Genomic DNA, 13012 nt, shown 5'->3' on the forward strand with positions numbered 1-13012 from the left:
AGCATTCAAGGAACTAATCTTGGAAGCTACCAGGCTTTACATACCAACCAAGAAATATTGTTCAAGGTTCAGGCCTAAATGGTTGTCAGATGAACTAATGAGACATGTGGCAGAGAAGAAAAATGCATGGGATACATACAAATTAATGGGTGACATGGAAGCCTATGATAGATGTAAGCTGGTCTGTAATCAAATCACAAAGGAGATTAGGCAGGGAAAGGCAGACTACGAAAAATCCTTGGCAAAGGATGCAAAGAAAAACAGAAAAGAGTTCTTTACTTATTTGAACTTGAGAAGGAAAGGGATGAATCAGATTGGTCCACTGGATGTTGATGGTTCAACAGTTGAGGATCCAGCTCAGGTGGCTAACAATCTAAACGAGTACTTTGCATCTACATTCACACATGAGGAGTTATTCAGGAAGGGGAATGTCGTAGGTGAAGTAAACATTGGCAGTGAGCTAGATTATTTTCTAATAACTGAGAGGAAAGTGGAGGAGAAATTGTTGAGGATTAACATAAAAAAGACACCCGGGGTGGATGGGATCTATCCAGTTATATTAAAGGAGGCAGCAAAGGAAGTAAGCAAACCCCTAGCCATAATTATGAGAGCTTCTTTGGACTCAGGGGAGGTACCCATGGACTGGAGATGTGCAAATGTAACCCCAATTCACAAAGGAGGATCAAAGGCTGACACAAGTAATTATAGACCTGTTAGTTTAACTTCGGTTCCAGGAAAATTAATGGAGGCACTGGTTAAAGAAGCACTGCAGGATCATCTGGACAAGAATTCAGTTATAGCTCAGACACAGCATGGTTTTGTTAAGGGCAGGTCTTGTCTGACCAATTTGATTGGATACTATGATGTAGTCACAAAAGAACTGGATGCAGGGAATAACTTTGATATTATATATTTGGATCTTAGAAAGGCTTTTGATACTGTTGCGCATGGAAGACTGCTGCACAAATTGGAGAAGTGTGGCATTGGAGGCAAATTGCTGCTATGGATAAAGGAATGGTTGAGTGGCAGAAGAAGAGAGTGGTAATCAATGGACACTGCTCAACGTGGACTAATGTTATTAGTGGAGTTCCTCAGGGTTCAGTGTTGGGTCCATTGTTGTTTTCTGTATTTATAAATGATATTGATGATGGTGTATCAGGCTTAATGTCCAAGTTTGCAGACGATACCAAGGTTGGCAGGGTTGTTAAGGACACCACTGATACTATGCTGCTGCAACAGGATCTGGAAAGGTTGAGCAGATGGGCTGAGAGGTGGCAAATGAAGTTTAACTTTGACAAATGTAAAGTACTACATATGGGAAACAGTAACCCCAGATCAACTACCAACTGTGTGGTAGAGAATGAAAAGGACCTGGGGGTAATTGTGCAGGCAGATATGAAGTTCTCTGAGCAGTGCAGATGAGCCGCAAGAGTAGCTCATGGTGTCTTGTCAATGATATACAGGAATTTTTCTAGTAGGGACAGGGATGTGATTATTCCCTTGTATAAGGCATTGGTCAGGCCACACCTTGAGTACTGTATACAGGTCTGGAGGCCTCATTTCAAGAAGGATGTAGAGCTGCTGGAACGAGTACAGAGAAGGGCAACAAGATTAGTGAATGGAACAAAGGGTTGCTCTTACGAAGAAAGGCTTAAGTTTTGCAAATTACAGAGCCTGGAGACTAGGCATCGGCGAGGTGATCTGATAGAGGTGTATAAGGCTTTGAATGGCTTGAGCATGCTCAATGACGATGGGATTCTTCCTCTTGCTCAGAATAATCACCTGAGAGGGCATAAATTCAAATTGAGGAAGGACGGATGTCGGATAGATGTGCGGAAATTTGCCTTTAGCCAGCGGGCAGTTGGTTTGTAGAATAGACTTCCATCCCTTGTTGTTGTTGTTGAAGTTGATAGCCTAAACAAATTTAAGGCTCAGCTGGACAGGTATTTCGAATGAACGGAGGGGTGAAATGGGAGTAGTGGTTGTTTTTTTTTTTTTTTTTTTGGCTGATGCTGAATAAACTTGCTTTCTTGCATCATATGCCTCTACTAATGCTAATGCTAGATAGCGTAAGCTTAGTAAAATCTATTCATCTTGTTAAACTTCATTGTCAATTAAATTGTACTTTTTAACTATATACATATAACAACTTAGATTACAAGCGTAACATAAATAATTAATACATAACTTGATACGGAAGTTATATAAATGGAACTCGTAGATAATATTCGATACAGAAAAATATATATAGCGTTATAAGTGTGTTGGAATAGAAGTTTAGGGTTATAATTTTGTACTGAAATTGAAATTTTATTGAAATTAAATCGAAATCATGACTCAGACCAGAGCAGCAAAGCAAAAGGCTCAAGCTAATAGGAGTGCTGTGGCTCAGGGGAGAACTGAGGGGGGGGGGGGGGGGCAGTTGCTCTCTGAATCACAGCCTTTTAAAATGCACTGCTTGCTTGATCTTTGTGGAGCAATCGGGTATGGGACATGATATTGCCATGGGGGGATGTCTTTCTGTGTGCACGCGATGTAAGGAGTGTAAGGAAATAAGGCGACAATTCAGCGTTGTTATGGGCCTATATGAGAGCTTGAAGGACAGGGTGGATGCCTTGAAGGATCTAAACTGAGGGGCCCATCAAGCTATCAGCTGCCCACATCAAAGCCAGAGCTTGCGCTTGGTCATCATGCAACACAGTGGCAACCCCCAAGGAAGAATGCGCTGGTCGCACAGGAACTAGTAGTTGTTGGTGACTCTATTGTCAGGGAACCGGGGAACATGCTTTGTAAAAAGGATAGGTGGAACAGGACCAGGGTATGTCTGCCAGGGGAAAAGGTTGATGACGTTGCAGAGAAGATATCATCTTTTAAGGGCACAAAAGGTGATATAGTTGTACACATTTGCACTAATGATATTAAGAGTAGGAAACCGGTGGAATTACTTAAAAAGTACAGGTCACTGTTGAAAAAAAGCCATAAATTAGGGTTGAATTTGAAAGTGTCTGCAATTCTGCGCAGACACAATAGGAGGGAGTATATGATGAGAGCCTTGTCGATCAATTTGGCACTGGAAAGATTGTGCAAGGCTCAAGGGGTAGAATTATTTTCAGCCTGGTCTGTACTTGTTAACAGGGGAGACTGCTTCCACAGAGATGGGATACACTTAAATAGAAAGGGTGCAAGAATATTTGCTGATGCTATCGAGGCAGTGTTAGGTGGGTCGGAAAACTGCTAGCTTGGGGGGATACAAGGACTAATAGAAGCCACTGGCAGAGGTGAAAGTGATTCTTGCAACGGTTCTATTGGCATGAGCAGCAGCCTAGAAAACAAGAGGCAGGATATTTCAGAGACTGCTGGGGGTCATTGCAGTATAAGTAAACATATGGGTTGTGTTAGGGTAGCTAAGAATAGGAACAGGTGCATGTATACTTGCGTGTACACCAATGCTAGGAGTTTGGTAAATAAATTTGATGAATTTAAGGTATTGCTCAAAACATCAAAGGCAGATATAGTTGGGATATCAGAGATGTGGTGCACACAGATATAAGGAATGCAGAACTGGAATTTGGGGAGTACAATGTGCACAGAAAGGATAGCAGGATGGGAAGGGAGGAGGGGTTATGGTATTAGTTAAGAAATACATAAAATTCAAGGAAGTGAAGCCAGTCGACACTGCTGGACAGTGCAGTGTCGAGTTAGTTTGATGTGACATAAGCATTGGGAGATCAAAATTGGGAGTAGGAGTGTGCTGTAGGCCTAATGACTCTGATGAGTATAATAAGAAACTGTGCATGGAAATTAAAATCCCCCATTATAAGACATCAGAGAGTCTTATAATGGGGGATTTTAATTTCCCAGATATTGACTGGAATTTGTGGGTTGCTCATTCACACACTAGCAAGGCTTTTGTGGATTTATTGGATGATTGTTTTCTTCTTCAGCATGTTCGGGAGGCAACTAGAGGGAGTAATACTCTTTATCTGATTATCAGTAGTGATTCTTCATGCATTAAGAATCTGCAGATAAAGGAACCACTAGGTGGCAGTGATCACAGTGTGCTGAAGTGGGATTTACTCAAAGAGGTAACTACCATCAGGGGTCAAGGGAAGGGTTATTGCTTTCGTAAAGGCGACTACAATGGTCTGAGACAGTATTTAAATTCTATACAGTGGGACCAACTGATGATGTTACCAACAGTAAATTCAAAATGGGAAGCATTCAAATAACTTATCTTGGAAGCTACTAGGCTTTACATACCGACTAAGAAATACCGTTCAAGGTTTAGGCCTAAATTGATGTCAGATGAACTAATGAGACATATGGAAGGGAAGAAAAATGCATGGGATACATATAAATTAATGGGTGACATGGAAGCCTATGATAGATGTAAGTTGGTCTGTAATCAAATCACAAAGGAGATTAGGCAGGGAAAGGCAGATTATGAGAAATCCTTGGCAAAGCATGCAAAGAAAAACAGAAAAGAGTTCTTTACTTATGTAAACACTAGAAGGAAAGGGATGAATCAGATTGGTCGATCGGATATTGATGGTTCAACAGTTGAGGATCCTGCTCAAATGGCTAACAAATTAAACGAGTATTTTGCATCTACATTCACACATGAGGAGTTATTCAGCAAAAGGAATGCCAGATGTGAAGTAAACTCTGGCAGTGAGCTAGATGATTTTGTAATAACTGAGAGGACAGTGGAGGACAAATTGTTCAGGATAAACATAAAAAAGGCACCTGGGGTGGATGGGATCTATCCAGTTATATTAAAGTAGGCAGCAAAGGAAGTAAGCAAACCCTTAGCCATAATTATGATAGCTTATTTGGACTCAGGGGAGGTACCCATAGACTGGAGATGTGCAAATGTGACCCTAATTCACAAAGGAGGATCAAAGGCTGAGACAAGTAATTATAGACCTGTGAGTTTAACTTCAGTTCCAGGAAAAGTAATGGAGGCACTGGTTAAAGAAGCACTGCAGGATCATCTAGACAAGACTTCAGTTATAGCTCAGACACGGCATGGTTTTGCTAAGGGAAAGTCTTGTCTGACCAATTTGATTGGATACTATGATGCAGTCACAAAAGAACTGGATGCAGGGAATAACTTTAATATTATATATTTGGATCTTAGAAAGGCTTTTGATACTGTTGCACATGGAAGACTGCTGCACAAATTGGAACAGTGTGGCATTGGAGGCAAATTGCTGCAATGGATAAAGGGATGGTTTAGTGGGAGAAGACAGAGAGTGGTAATCAATGGACACTGCTCATCGTGGACTAATGTTATTAGTGGAGTGCCTCAGGGTTCAGTGTCGGGTCCATTGTTGTTTTCTGTATTTATAAATGATACTGATGATGGTATATCAAGCCCATCTGCTCAATCTTTGCTGCTGCAACAGGATCTGGAAAGGTTGAACAGATGAGCTGAGAGGTGGCAAATGAAGTTTAACATTGACAAATGTAAAGTACAGTCAGTCCTCGTATAGCACGATAGTTGTGTTCCTATAAACCCTAGTACAATGCAAAATCGTGCTATATAAACAACAGGCCCTATGGGAAAAATAGGGTTAGGTGCCGACCACCCAAGTTTGAACACACATTTGTAACCAAAACATTACCAAACACAATAAATAATCGTAATAAAATACTTACGTATTTTATTACGAATATTACGTAATAAAATATTGCTAATGCTTTTGCTTCTATCGTAAGCAAACTTGTTTTTTGTTTGATTTTCTATCGAAACAGATGACAGCCGTTCCATCTCTTCCAATTGTTTGTGTCTTAATCTAATGGATTTTAATTACACTTTGAGTAGTTCCTGTTATGAAAGTTGTTTTTATTTTCTCTGCATTCTTTGTAATTCTCGGCGTTGCCTCATTTAGGTCTGTAGCACGTGCAATATCACATGGTCTTTCATTTCGCTCAAAGCGTTTCACAGTTTTATATTTTTTCTATATCGACGGAGGTGGACTGGCCATAAGCCTTACCAGGGAAACCCTCGTGGGCCGGATGCCGGTGTGATTTTGGCCATAAACTGTAGTATGAAGCCACTATAAGTTTTCCCGGGTAAGAATTTTTGACCAAGTCCGCCTCTGTTTATCGATATTGCTTCTTTTTTTTTTCTGTGAATCTGCAGTGTCTTCACCAGGACGCTTTCTTTTCACACCTTTTAAGTATTTTACTCATTTTTAGGGAATAAAGCACAATTACAAAACGAGGAGGCACTCTTGATACACATAAACAAAGCTGCATGCATGCATGTAGCAACTGAATAAACAACACTGTAAAGGCAGAGATACACTATTAACACCTCACATTTTACTAAAGCACATTTCTGGGGGTTACTACCATAAAACAATAAAAACAATTTCCAGTTGCGTTTCTGCTAGTGGAACCTGTTATAAACTGGTAGTGAACTCGATCTAATTGCATTTGCGATAATACCGATAGTTGAATTGTGTGGGTTTTTACGTTATTATGGTGAAATGTGTTTCCACTTCACTGATATAAAAAACATAAATACATTTTTAGAATCTTCTCTTCATTCCTATCGTGTTGCGATTGGTTGGGGTGATTCTGCGTTCGACTGCCATTTCTTGTAAACACAAAGGCGAATCATGCATAAGCAAATTCGGTTCGTGTTATATAAGATATCGTTCCCCTATTTATAAATCGTGTATGATCGAATTCATGTAATATAAACACGTGTTATACAAGGACTGACTGTACTATATATGGGAAACAGTAACCCCAAGATGGTATATTGTAGAATTCTACAATTTATCTAATTGGTATATCAAGCTTAATGTCCAAGTTTGCAGACAATACAAAGGTTGGCAGGGTTGTTAAGAACACTACTGACGCTATGCTGCTGCAACAGGATCTGGAAAGGTTGAGCAGATAGGCTGAGAGGTGGCAAATGAAGTTTAACATTGACGAATGTAAAGTACTACATATGGGAAAAAGTAACCCCAGAGCAACGTACCAACTCTGTGGTACTACACTGACAGTGGTAGAGAATGAAAAGGACCTGGGGATAATTGTGCAGGCAGATATGAAGTTCTCTGAGCAGTGCTGACGGGCTGCAAGAGTAGCTCATGGTGCCTTGTCAATGATATACAGGAATTTTTCTAGCAGGGATAAGGAGGTGATTATTCCCTTGTATAAGGCAATGGTCAGGCCACACCTTGAGTACTGTATACAGGTCTGGAGGCCTCATTTCAAGAAGGATGTAGAGCTGCTGGAATGAGTACAGAGAAGGGAAACAAGATTAGCGAATGGAACAATGGGTTACTCTTATGAAGAAAGGCTTAAGTTTTGCAAATTACAGTGTCTGGAGACTAGGCACCAGCGGGGTGGTCTGGTAAAGGTGTATAAAGCCTTGAACGGTTTGAGCATGCTCAATGCTGATGGGATTCTTCCTCTTACTCAGAATAATCACCTGAGAGGGCATAAATTCAAATTGAGGAAAGACAGATGTAGGATAGATATGCAGAAATTTGCCTTTAGCCAGTAGGTAGTTTGTTGGTGGAAGAGACTTCCATCCCTTGTTGTAGAAGTTGATAGCCTAAATAAATTTAAGGTTCAGCTGGACAGGTATTTCGAACGAACAGAGGGGTGAATTGGGAGTGGTTTTTTTTTTTTTTTTTGGCTTATGCTGAATAAGCTTGCTTTCTTGCATCATATGCCTCTACTGATGTTAATCATATAAATGACCTTATCACCTAAGCGAAGTGCTATTTAGCAGATGCAACAGTGAAAGAAGGAATTTTCGTGGGAGCTCAAAAAAAGAAACACCTAAAATATTATGTATTTGATAAAAACTAAAGCATACTGAACTAAGCTAGGCAGTCATTTAAAGCAGTTGTGCATGGATTTTTTTAAAGAAGAAAAAAAGGTAATTATGAATATTTTGATTTAAACTTTACTATAATGTTATAAAGATATATGGGCTGTTAAACACCTTTGAAAATTCATTTTTTTCATTTCCATCTCAGTTTTTTTCTCAAAATTTGATAGTTCTAAGTGATGAAAGAGAGACACACCAGGACACACCCATGATGGAAAAGCAGTACCAAGGTTGCAGGGGTGATGCCATGATAGGAAATGTCTGCTGGTTTCTTAGGAGAGAAAGCAAATTGGACTATAAAAAAAATTCTGAGAAAATATTTTTAAGGAAAGAGAATGTATTAATACATGTTTGATTAAATATTTTAAAATGAATAAGACTCATTTTTAACATAGCATATGTATTATTATATGATATTTGAAATTGGCTGTTTATTGGCTTAAAAAAATATTTTAGTATATATCCTTTAGTGGTCACGTGATAGAGTCAGCTGATTAATTTTCTTCAGACTCTACAATTTTTTTGGCCAATGTTATTCTACAAAATATGTTTTTTGTCTCAATTATTATTATTTCTGATGTAAATGATTTCTTGTTTTGATTATTATTTATCTTTTATTTCTTTATTTATTTGAGAAAACATATTAATATGTGCGCATGCATGAGTTAGAATTTTTGCACACCAGTTTCTCAGCTGAAAATTGAAAGCAACTAATATTTTCAAATTTATATTTTATGACATTAGAACATTTTTGTTTTCGATTTTCAGAATTATTAATAAAAGATTTACTGAAAATAACATGTAAAAAACAATGTTTAAATTTTACAAATTTTTCCATAAAAAATCACACTTAATAAGTATTGAAATTCATTAGTAAAGGATCAAGCATTGTACTTCAAATAAAATTCAACAAAACCAACAACTCTTTTCCAGAAAGAAGAGTTTGGCACCTGTCAGGTGCTATGCAACTGTTTTGGTTACAAGGAAATATTGAGAAAAAGCAGCAAGTTCAAGCTAAGTTTTAAAGTTTTTGGAATTTTGCTGAGGCATGATAAAAGGGAGTACATGATGATTACCCTATCAAATTCAGCCCCGAAGAGATTATGCAATGTTCATGGGATAAAATTTTTCATGGCATGGCCCATGCTTGTTAACAGAAGGAACTGTTTTATGGGCTACACTTGAATAGAAGGGGTGCAAGAATATTTACTGATGCTATTGAGGCAATATGTCAGGGGTGGTACGCACCCTTTTTAAGGGTGCGTGCCAAAATTGTCTATATTTTTTAAAAAACTACCCTAGACAAGCCCCTTGGAATTTTTGCGTGCCCCTCAGAATTTTTCGCATGCCCTCGGAGGCAATATTCAAGGCAATTCTTGAATAATCGCAATTTCATCAGTACTTCTCACCACTCCGACTTCAAACAAATCACTGCAAATAACTATTTATTGAATGATGTAACATCACTACATGCCTGGCAGAGAGAATGGCCATGCAAGGGTCACAACTCAAGGTGGATTCCTGAAGTAATGTTTCGAAATTTGAAAATTTTTGGGGCGTTCTGAATTCTGTGTGCATACAAACTTTTTGTATGCATGCCACTTTTGGCACGAATGCCATTGGTTCGCCACCCCTGAAATATGTGATATGGAAAACTGTGCAGAAATGGAACTGATTCTTGTAATGTTTCTAATGGGAACAGTGGCCTAGACAAAAAAGGAGGGGAGGGGAGGATTACAAAGTCTGCTGGGTGTCCTCAGGAGAAAAGCAATTATGTGGGTTGTGTTACAGTTACTTAGTCCAGACACTGTAATTTGCAAAACTTAAGCATTTCTTCGTAAGAGCACCCCTTTGTTCCATTCACCAATCTTGTTGCCCTTCTCTGTACTCGTTCCAGCATCCCTACATCCTTCTTGAAATGAGGCCTCCAGACCTGTATACAGTACTCTAGGTGTGGCCTGACCATTGACTTATACAAGGGAATAATCACCTCCTTATCCCTGATAGAAAAATTCCTATATATCATCGACAATACACCATGCGCTACTCTTGGAGCTTGTCTGCACTGCTCAGAAAACTTCATATCTGCCTGCACAACCACCCCCAAGTCCCTTTCATTCTCTACCACTGTCAGTGTAGTACTACAGAGTTGATACGTTGCTCTGGGGTTGCTGTTTCCCGCATGTAGTACTTTACATTTGTCAATGTTAAACCTCATTTGGCACCTCTCAGCCCATCTGCTCAACCTTTCCAGATCCTGTTGCAGTAGCATAGTGTCAGTAGTGTCCTTGACAACCCTGCCAACCTTCGTATCGTCTGCAATCTTGGACATTAAGCTTGATATACCATCATCAATATCATTTATAAATACAGAAAACAATAATGGACCCAACACTGAACCCTGAGGGACTCCACTAATAACATTAGTCCACGATGAGCAGTGTCCATTGGTTACCACTCTCTGTCTTCTCCCCCTCAACCACCCCTTTATCCATAGCAGCAATTTGCCTCCAATGCCACACTGCTCCAATTTGTGCAGCAGTCTTCCATGTGCAACAGTATCAAAAACCTTTCTAAGATCCAAGTATATAATATCAAAGTTATTCCCTGCATCCACTTCTTTTGTGACTGCATCAAAGTATCCAATCAAATTGGTCAGGCAAGACTTCCCCTTAACAAAACCATGCTGTGTCTGAGCTATAATTGACGTCTTGTCTAGATGATCCTGCAGTGCTTCTTTAACCAGTGCCTCCGTTAATTTTCCGGGAACAGAAGTTAAACTAACAGGTCTATAATTACTTGTGTCGCCTTTTGATCCTCCTTTGTGAATTGGGGTCACATTTGCACATTTCCAGTCTATGGGTACCTCCCCTGAGTCCAAGGAAGCTCTCATAATTATGGCTAAGGGTTTGCTTACTTCCTTTGCTGCCTCCTGTAATATAACTGGATAGATCCCATCCACCCAAGGTATCTTTCTTGTATTTATCTTCAACAATTTCTCCTCCACTTTACTCTCAGTTATTACAAGATTCTCTAGCTTACTGTCAGAGTTGAATACACCTCTGGCATTCCTCTCGCTGAATAACTCCTGATGTGTGAATGTCGATGCAAAATATTCATTTAGTTTGTCAACTACCTGAGCAGGATCATCAACAGTTGACCCATCGATATCAAGTGGACCAATCTGATTCATCCCCTTCCTTCTAGAGTTTACATAAGTAAAGAACTCTTTGCTGTTTTTCTTTGCATCCCTTACCAAAGATTTCTCGTAATCTGCCTTCGCCTGCCGAACCTCCTTTGTAACTTGGTTACAGATCAACTTGTATCTATCATAGGCTTCTGTGTCACGTGTTAATTTGTATGTATCCCATGCATTTTTCTTCTCTGCCATATGTCTCATTAGTTCATCTGACATCCACTTAGGCCTAAACCTTGAACAATATTTCTTAGTTGGTATGTAAAGCCTAGTAGCTTCCAAGATAAATTCTTTGAATGCTTCCCATTTTGAATTTGCTGTTGGCAACATCATCAGTTGGTCCCAATGTATAGAATTTAAATACTGTCTCAGTCCATCGTAGTCGCCTTTACGAAAGCAATAACCCTTCCCTTTACCCCTAATGGTAGTTACCTCTTTGAGTAAATCCCACTTCAGCACACTGTGATCACTGCCACATAGTGGTTCATTTACCTGCAGATTCTTAATGCATGAAGAATCACCACTGATAATCAAATGAAGAGTATTACTCCCTCTAGTTGCCTCCCGAACATGCTGATGTAGAAAACAATCATCCAATAAATCCACAAAAGCCTTGCTAGTGTGTGAGTGACCAACCCCCAAATTCCAGTCAATATCTGAGAAATTAAAATCCCCCATTATAAGACTCTCTGATTTACTGGCCCACTCTATTTCCCTGTACAATTTCTTATTATACTCATCAGAGACATTAGGCCTATAGCACACTCCTACTCTCAATTTTGATCTCCCAATGCTTATGTCACACCAAACTTACTCGACACTGCACTGTCCAGCAATGTCGACGGCTTCACTTCCTTGGATTTTATGTATTTCTTAACTAATAGCATAACCCCTCCTCCCTTCCTATCCTGTCTATCCCTTCTGTAGACATTGTACTCCCCAAATTCCAGTTCTGCATTCCTTATATCTGTGTGACACCACGTCTCTGAAATCCCCACAATATCTGCCTTTGATGTTTTGAGCAATACCTCAAATTCATCAAATTTATTTACTAAACTCCCAGCATTGGTGTACACAGAAGTATACATGCACCTGTTCTTTTTCTTAGTTACCCTAACACAACCCATGTGTTTACTTATACCCCAATGATTCCCAGCAGTCTCTGAAATATCCTGCATCTTATTTTCCAGGCTGCTGCTCATTCCAATAGAAGCAGTGCAAGAATTACTTTCACCTCTGCCAGTGGCTACTGTTAATCTATTAGTCCTTGTATCCCCCCCAATCTAGCAGTTTTCCGACCCACCTAACACTGCCTCGATAGCATCAGCAAACATTCTTGCACCCTTTCTATTTAAGTGTATCCCATCCCTGTAGAAGCAGTCTCTGCTGTTAACAAGTACAGACCAGGCTGAAAAAAATTCTACCCCTTGAGCCTTGCACAATCTTTCCAGGGCCAAATTGATCGACAGGGCTCTCATCATATACTCCCTCCTATCGTGTCTGGGCAGAATTGCAGACACTTTGAAATTCAACCCTAATTCACGGCTTTTTTTCAACAGTGACCTGTACTTGTTAAGTAATTCCGCCGGTCTCCTACTCATTATGCATTGCTGCTCCTTCCCACCTGGCTACGGAGGTGCCTTGCATTATATGCATTTATCCCAAGTCTAGTCATCACTCAGTACAGTGTTAGGTAACGGACACTTTACTTGAACATTGTATAATAATTAATGCAATGCAGTTACATTTTCTAATATGAATGAATAAGGGTGGATAAGAATTAAAAAGCAACAACATCTGGACGTGGTACGAAGCCTATTACGGTAAGAAAAAGACTGAATTTGAAAATTAAATTATACATTTTGAAGCGAATCGATTCCATTCAACGATAAGTGGATGTGTACAATCATTTAGGACTGGGATATTCAACTGTAAGAACAATTATAAAAAATAAA

At 39.5% G+C, this 13012-nt stretch overlaps 1 protein-coding gene across 2 annotated transcripts in view; it reads right to left on the bottom strand.

Moving 5' to 3' along the window:
* LOC150086817 (reelin-like) overlaps nt 1-13012 on the bottom strand; it is a 1004591-nt gene that overhangs the window by 435910 nt on the left and 555669 nt on the right. The gene's annotated exons all lie outside the window — the stretch shown is intronic.

Source organism: Mastigoproctus giganteus, chromosome 4 (genome assembly GCF_048544385.1).
Source record: "Mastigoproctus giganteus isolate SK-2022 chromosome 4, ASM4854438v1, whole genome shotgun sequence".
In the NCBI taxonomy this organism is placed as follows: domain Eukaryota; kingdom Metazoa; phylum Arthropoda; class Arachnida; order Uropygi; family Thelyphonidae; genus Mastigoproctus; species Mastigoproctus giganteus.